The sequence below is a fragment of the Polypterus senegalus genome, chromosome 18 (genome assembly GCF_016835505.1).
Source record: "Polypterus senegalus isolate Bchr_013 chromosome 18, ASM1683550v1, whole genome shotgun sequence".
NCBI lineage: Eukaryota > Metazoa > Chordata > Cladistia > Polypteriformes > Polypteridae > Polypterus > Polypterus senegalus.
In genome coordinates this window covers 45988062-45996252 of record NC_053171.1, presented here as the reverse complement: position 1 = coordinate 45996252, position 8191 = coordinate 45988062, and positions in this window count along the sequence as shown.

Here is an 8191-nt window from a genome sequence, read left to right as displayed (position 1 = left end):
AACCATGTGACGCTGGACAAAACATTACCTGCCTTTTCCCAGTATATGAATTGTAACACCCGGGGAAAAAGGATTATTGACCTACTGTATGCAAACGCTACCTGTGCTTGGGAAAGCAGATCATAACCTGGTTCTGCTTCAGCCTCACTACAAATCAAGAGTGAGTGAGCAACCTACAACCACACGCTCATTCTGGAAGTGGTCCCCTGAGGCAGAGCAGGCTGTGAGAGACTGCTTCGGAACTACGGACTGGGATATCCTGCAGGGTTCACATATTGAGAACATTAAGGAGGTTGTTGAATGCACTACTGACTACATGAACTTCTGTATGGACATTGTAGTTCCAGTAAGAACAGTACACTGCTATGCTAACAACAAGCCATGGATTACAAGTGACATCAAGGGCCTTTTGAACCAGAAGAAAAGGGCTTTTAAAGGCAGTGATCAGCATGAGCTCAAGCACATGCAGAAGGAATCTCTGAGTCAAGCTCAGGGCGGAGTTGGAGCAGAAGTTGCAGAATAACAGCATGAAGGAAGTGTGGGATAGGATGAAGATCATCACTTGGCTGCAGCTCGAAGCGGGGTGCCACCATCGAGAGAGACGTGGAGAGAGCAAACCAAATGAACAGGTTTGACCACCCTAACCCACTCTCACCCTGGAGTACTGCACCCTCCACCCATCCTTCTGCTGATACCAGCATAGGAGAGACATCCCCACCCACAATTACAGTAGCCCAGGTGAGCAGAGAGCTGAGGAGACTTCGTGCCAGCAAAGCAGTGGGTCCAGATGGAGTATCGCCACGACTGCTGAAGGCCTGTTCACTGGAGCTGGGGAGTCCTCTACAGCGCATCTTCAATCTGAGCCTGGAACAGGGGAGAGTCCCGAGGCTTTGGAAAACATCTTGCATCACACCAGTCCCTAAGGTATCACGTCCTAGTGAGCTGAATGACTTCTGGCCTGTCGCTCTGATGTCACATGTAATGAAGACCACGGAGCAGCTGCTGCTTCACCACCTGAGGCCACAGGTCCGCCATGCCCTTGACCCTTTGCAGTTTGCATACCAGGAGAAGGTGGGAGTGGAGGATGCCATCATCTATATGCTGCACCGATCCCTCTCCTACTTGGACAGAGGCAGTGGTGTTGTAAGAATTATGTTTCTGGACTTCTCTGGCGCCTTCAACACCATCCAACCTTTGCTCCTTAGGGACACGCTGACAGAGATGGGAGTAGATTCATACCTGGTGGCATGGATCGTGGAGTGGACTATCTTACAGACAGACCTCAGTATGTGCGTCTCAGGAACTACAGGTCTGACATTGTGGTCAGCAACACAGGAGCACCGCAGGGGACTGTACTTTCTCCGGTCCTGTTCAGTCTATATACATCAGACTTCAAATACAACTCGAAGTCCTGCTACGTGAAAAAGTTCGCTGATGACACTGCCATTGTGGGCTGCATTAGGAGTGGGCAGGAGGAGTATAGGAACCTAATCAAGGACTTTGTTAAATGGTGCAACTCAAACCACTTACACAAGAACACCAGCAAAACCAAGGAGCTGGTGGTGGATTTTAGGAGGCCCAGGCCCCTCCTGGACCCCGTGATTATCAGAGGCGACTGTGTGCAGAGGGTGTAGACCTATAAATACCTGGGAGTGCAGTTGGATGATAAACTGACTGGACTGCCAATACTGATGCCCTGTGCAAGAGAGGACAGAGCCAACTATACTTCCTTAGAAGACTGGCATCCTTCAACATCTTCAGTAAGATGCTGCAGATGTTTTATCAGACGGTTGTGGTGAGCACCCTCTTCTATGCAGTGATGTGCTGGGGAGGCAGCATAAAGATGAAAGACGTCTCACGCCTGGACAAACTTGATAAGAAGGCAGGCTCTATTGTTGGAGTAAAGTTGGACAGTTTAACATCTGTGGCAGCATAAAGAAGAGGGATGCCTAACGCCTGGACAAACTGGTGAGGAAGGCAGGCTCTATTGTAGGCATGGAGCTGGACAGTTTGACATCCGTGGCAGAGCGACGGGCGCTGAGCAGGCTTCTGTCAGTCATGGAGAATCCACTGCATCCACTAAATAGTATCATCTCCAGACAAAGGAGCAGCTTCAGCGACAGACTGCTGTCACTGTCCTGCTCTACTGACAGACTGAGGAGATCGTTCTTCCCCCACACTATGCGACTCTTCAATTCCACCCGGGGGGTAAACGTTAATATTATACAAAGTTATTGTCTGTTTTACCTGCATTTTTATCACTCTTTAATTTAATATTGTTTATTTTTATCAGTATGCTGCTGCTGGAGTATGTGAATTTCCCCTTGGGATTAATAAAGTATCTATCTATCTATCTATCTATATTGATTGTATGCATAACTGGTCAATTCTGTGTTGATTTGTTTTAGCTTTTGTGTCAGTCAATCAGGAGGAATAATAATAATATTGTCAAGTGAACAGATTACTTACTTGCATGTCAAAGGAAAGCAGTGTTTAAAGCCATTAGCAGCCATTCTCCTTTACAACAATCCATCTGCTCACTCTTCATGGGTTTCAAAAGCTCATTTCCAAAACAATCCATTCTGAAGAGATGCCACGTCCATCCTGTTTTCCTCTTCTGATCCCATGTAACTACAGTTTGTTCCCTAACCTGAATGAGTACTTCTTTGGGACACACTTTGTCAATGATGAAGCCGTCAGGTAACGTACTCATACATTGTTTTGTCTGAATGACATAGATGAGCTTTTTGAAAGTTATAACAAGCATATTAGTGTTCTGTGGGATTATGTTAAAAAGATAAAAACTTGTTTGTATTGTACTATTTTTTATCCCTTTATAGGTCAGACTGAAAAGTTTATAGAGTTTCATCAAGACAGGATCTGCTCAACTCCTATAGGGTGACCTCTGCTGGAGAAAATCTACACAGCTTGCACAGATTGACTCCAGCAAGAACAGAATCCACACAACCGCATCAAGTGATCTCTGCTTGGCGGGGTCTCCATAACTTGGTCATTGTGTCCCCTCTGCTGGACATTATTAATCTAACTTATATCTGGGTGTGATAGACAGGTGAAAAATGGGGTAGGAGTTATTCTGAAGGAACAGTATGTCAAGAGTGTTTTGGGGGTGAAAAGAGTGTCAGGCAGAGTAATAATTATGAAGCTGGAAATTGGAGGTGTGATGATATATGTTGTTAGTACATATGCACTGCAACTTGGGTGTGAAATGGGTGAGAAAGAAGATTTTTGGAGGATGAATTGATGAACAGTGTACCCAAGGGACAGAAAGTGGTGATTGCAGCGGATTTCAAAGGACATGTTGGTGAAGGGAACATTGGAGACAAGGAGGTGATGGATAGGTATGGTGTCAAGTAGAGGAATGAAGAAGGTCAGAGGATAGTGGATTTTGCCAAAAGGATGGACATGGCTGTGGTGAATACATAATTTAAGAAGAGGGAGAAACATAGGGTTACGTACAAGAGTGGAGGAAGATGCACACAGGTAGATTACATCCTGTGCAGAAGAGTTGATCTGAAAGAGATTGAAGACTGCAAAGTGGTGGCAGGGGAAAGTGTAGTTAAGCAGCATAGGATGGTAGTCTGTAGGATGACGTTAGAAATCAAGACGAGGAAGAGAGTGAGGGCAGAGCCAAGGATCAAATGGTGAAAATTGAAAAAGGAAGACTGCAAGGTTGAATTTAGGGAGGAGGTGAGACAGGCACTGGGTGGCAGTTAGGGAATCCATTCCCGGGCTCCTGATTACCAAAATGAAACTGCTGTAATTCCCGGAAAACCAGGAACGCCCAAGCTCGCATATATAGCGTGTAAAAGTGTAAAAATCGATCAAGAAATAACAGAGTTATAGTTGAAAATAATCAAGTGGCACATTTTTTGGCCCATGGTGTAGTGTTTTGCGGATTGATTCAGTGAACCAGCAGCAGTCGTCAGTCTCCCGGCTCCGACTAAGACTGAATACAGTGGACTGGGAGGAGTCTGCACTCTGCAGCTCACGAATGCCGGGACAGGGCAGACTTTATTGATGTCTGTCAGACAATAGCTTTGAACAGAAACTTGAAATTGCAATGTGTCAGTCTGTTGCATCCGCATTATCTGTGTCAAGAAACTTGCCATCACAGAATGATGACAAGAAACTGGATGCATCAGTAAAAGCTGAAATGGCGGTGTTTCAGAGCAACGGCAAGCGTGGGCATTGTTTAGAACAAGTGTATCAGTATCTGATCAGGTAGATCACGTTGCATTCAAAAAAAAATTTTTTTAAACGTTAGTCTATCATATATCCTCCCTATGGCATTTGCCACTTGATTGACATACAGGGCGGCCAATCTGAGATCTCTTTCCTTCTAACACACTGGTCATCCCACATGCACCCATACAATCAGATTGTGATTCAGACTATAAATGCCATGAATGTAATTACCCCGATCTACATGCTGTCAAATAAACAAAACACACGCCGTGGCTTCACCTCTGACGCTGACATGCAGTGAGTGTGTACACCTGATGAGCCCAGAATTAGGGCGAAACACATGTTGCGTACTCTTTGCATTATTTGACAGTAAAACTTTGCAACATTCTATGATCTACTTCTCACAACTGAAGAGGGCACCGTGGCGAATGTTTGCCAACACAAGCGCTACCTGGTAGGTAACCACCCATACAATCAGATTGTGATTCAGACTACGAATGCCATGAATGTAATTACCCCAATCTAAATATATATGTGTATATATATATATATATATATATATATATAAATAAACAAACCACACACTGTGATGCAACGTAAAGGGCGAAACAAGTGTTGCATACTCTTTGCATTATTTGACAGTAAAACTATATATATATATATATATATATATATATATATATATATATATATATATATATATATATAGCATTTTAATGTAGGTAGATCATTTCGACCTGGTCATTTTAAAGGTGGCTCGCAAGCCGAAAAAGTGTGGGCACCCCTAAACTAGATACATGTACTTATATGACAGCATGAACTGCTTGGAGACAAGGTTAGTTTTTTATTGGTGTCAACATATTGCAGTAGTTTTATTAAAAATAAGTATCGGTCATTCTAAAACCGTTCACATGTGAGATGCCCGTGCACTGTGTCATCCCCGGGAGCCCGGGATTCTGGGGAATGACATGCAGGATTCCCAAATTCCCAGGAATGAATAAACCCATCCGGGAATGGATTCCCTAGTGGCAGTGAAGAGTTACCAAACAGCTGGGAAACTATAGCAAATATAGTAAGGGTGACAGCAAGAAGGGTGCTTGGTGTGACATCTGGAAAGATGAAGGAGGAAAAGGAAACCTGGTGGTGGAATGAGGAAATACAGGAGAGTATACAGAGGAAGAGGATGGCAAAGAAAAAGTGGGATAGTCAGAGAGATGCAGAATGTAGACAAGAATACAAGGAGATAAGGCACATGATGAGTTGTATGAGAGGTTAGACACTAAGGAGGGAGAAAAGGACCTGTAACGATTGGCTAGACAGAAGGACCGATGCTGGGAAAGATGTGCAGCAGGTTAAGGTGATAAAGGATAAAGATGGAAATGTACTCACAAGCAAGGAGAGTGTGTTGAACAGATGGAAAGAGTACTTTGAGAGGCTGATGAAAGAAGAGAACGAGAGAGAGAAGAGGTTGGATGATGTGGAGATAGTGAATCAGGATGTGCAACAGATTAGCAAGGAGGAAGTAAGGACAGCTATGAAGAGGGTGAAAAATGGAAAGGCCGTTGGTCCAGATGACATACCTATGGAAGCATGGAGGTGTTTAGAAGAAATGGCAGTGGAGTTTTTAACCAGATTGTTTAATGGAATCTTGGAAAGTGAGAGGATGCCTGAGGAGTGGAGAAGAAGTGTACTTGTGCCGTTATTTAAGAATAAGGGGGATGTACAGGACTGCCGTAACTACAGGGGAATAAAATTGATGAGCCACAGCATGAAGTTATGGGAAAGAGTAGTGGAAGCTAGGTTAGGAAGTGAGGTGAAGATTAGTGAGCAGCAGTATGGTTTCATGCCAAGAAAGAGCACCACAGATGCAATGTTTGCTCTGAGGATGTTGATTGAGAAGTTTAGAGAAGGCCAGAAGGAGTTGCATTGTGTCTTTGTGGACCTGGAGAAAGCATATGACAGGGTGCCTTGAGAGGAGCTGTGGTATTGTATGAGGAAGTCGAGAATGGCAGAGAAGTACGTAAAAGTTGTACAGGATATGTATGAGGGAAGTGTGACAGTGGTGAGGTCTGCGGTAGGAGTGACGGATGCATTCAGCGTGGAGGTGGGATTACATCAGGGATCAGCTCTGAGCCCTTTCTTATTTGCAACGGTGATGGACAGGTTGACAGATGAGATTAGACAGGAGTCCCCGTGGTCTATGATGTTTGCTGATGACATTGTGATCTGTAGCAATAGTAGGGAGCAGGTTGAGGAGACCGGGAAGAGGTGGAGATATGCACTAGAGAGGAGAGGAATGAAGGTCAGTAGGAACAAGACAGAATACATGTGTGTAAATGAGAGGGAGGTCAGTGGAATGGTGAGGATGCAGGGAGCAGAGTTGGCGAAGGTGGATGAGTTTAAATACTTGGGATCAACAGTACAGAGTAATGGGGATTGTGGAAGAGAGGTGAAAAAGAGAGTGCAGGCAGGGTGGAATGGGTGGAGAAGAGTATCAGGAGTAATTTGTGACAGACGGATATCAGCAACAGTGAAAGGGAAGGTCTACAGGACGGTAGTGAGACCAGCTATGTTACAGTATATAGGTTGGAGATGGTGGCACTGACCAGAAAGTAGGAGACAGAGCTGGAGTTAGCAGAGTTAAAGATGCTAAGATTTGCACTGGGTGTGACAAGGATGGATAGGATTAGAAATGACTACATTAGAGGGTCAGCTCAAGTTGGACGGGTTGAGACAAAGACAGAAAAGCAAGATTGCGTTGGTTTGGACATGTGCAGAGGAGAGATGCTAGGTATTTTGGGAGAAGGATGCTAAGGATAGAGCTTCCAGGTAAGAGGAAAAGAGAAAGGCCTAAGCAAAGGTTTATGGATGTAGTGAGAGAGGACATGCAGGTGATGGGTGTAACAGAACAAGATGCAGAGGACAAAAAGATATGGAAGAAGATGATCCGCTGTGGCATACCCTAACAGGAGCAGTCAAAAGAAGAAGAAGTAGGTGCCACTCACAAAGCCATTGTATTAACCAATCTAAAATAACGGCATTTCAGGATACCTTACAAGACAGCATCTTCACAAAATAAAATAATCAAAGTCTCTAGTCACTTTAACATCATGACCCTCTTTTGACTACGTCTCTTTCAACTAATTAATTTGTTGTCCTTGTTGAGATCTGCAGTCTCATTTGGATCTCTAGTGGCATTCTGTCAAACTCACCTTTTCATGTGTGGGGTACAGCCCAGACACAGACAGGAAAACATGATGTTTCACCACACTCACACATTTATTTACACTTATTATTTACACAAGTGAGCACACACCCAGTGCCGCAGCACCAATCACCCCTTTAAGTCCTGGCCTCTTCTCAATGTCTTTACTCATCTCAGGTCCACCTCCACTCCTCTCCTCCGCGCTCTGTCCTCTTCCACCCGACTCCAGACATCGAATGGAGGGAGTATCTTATATCCACACCCAGAATAACTCCAGGTGCTTCCCGACACTCCTCCGCCGACACTCCCCTGTGTGGCGGAAGTGCTGGCTGCGCACCTGGAAGCATTCCGGGTGTCCCCGTTCCTCTTCCCCCCAGCACTGCCAGGTGTGGTGGAAGTGCTGAGGTCCAGGGCTCCAAAGGCAGCGGGGCGCCCCCTGGTGGCGACCACGGGCCCCTACAGGGTTGAGCTTCCAAGCTCCCTACCCGTGGTCACCAAAGCAACCAGGGCGGTCGCCCCGACATGGTCTGGGTTAGGCACAAGCCCTCCTCTGGTCCTGCTGGGCGTCCTGGCTGGGTTGCCTCCCCAACCGTCTCTGACACATGCTAAATCTTCTTTTCACTATTGATGAAGCCATGCCCATCAGCTTATGGACAAGACCACAAAATCAGAAAGTCATCCTTTAGATCATACTTCACCCCAAGAGGTGTCCAGTGATCTTGATGGCGTATTACGTGATATCACTACCCTCTGTACGTTAAGCTGGTGTCAGACAGAACA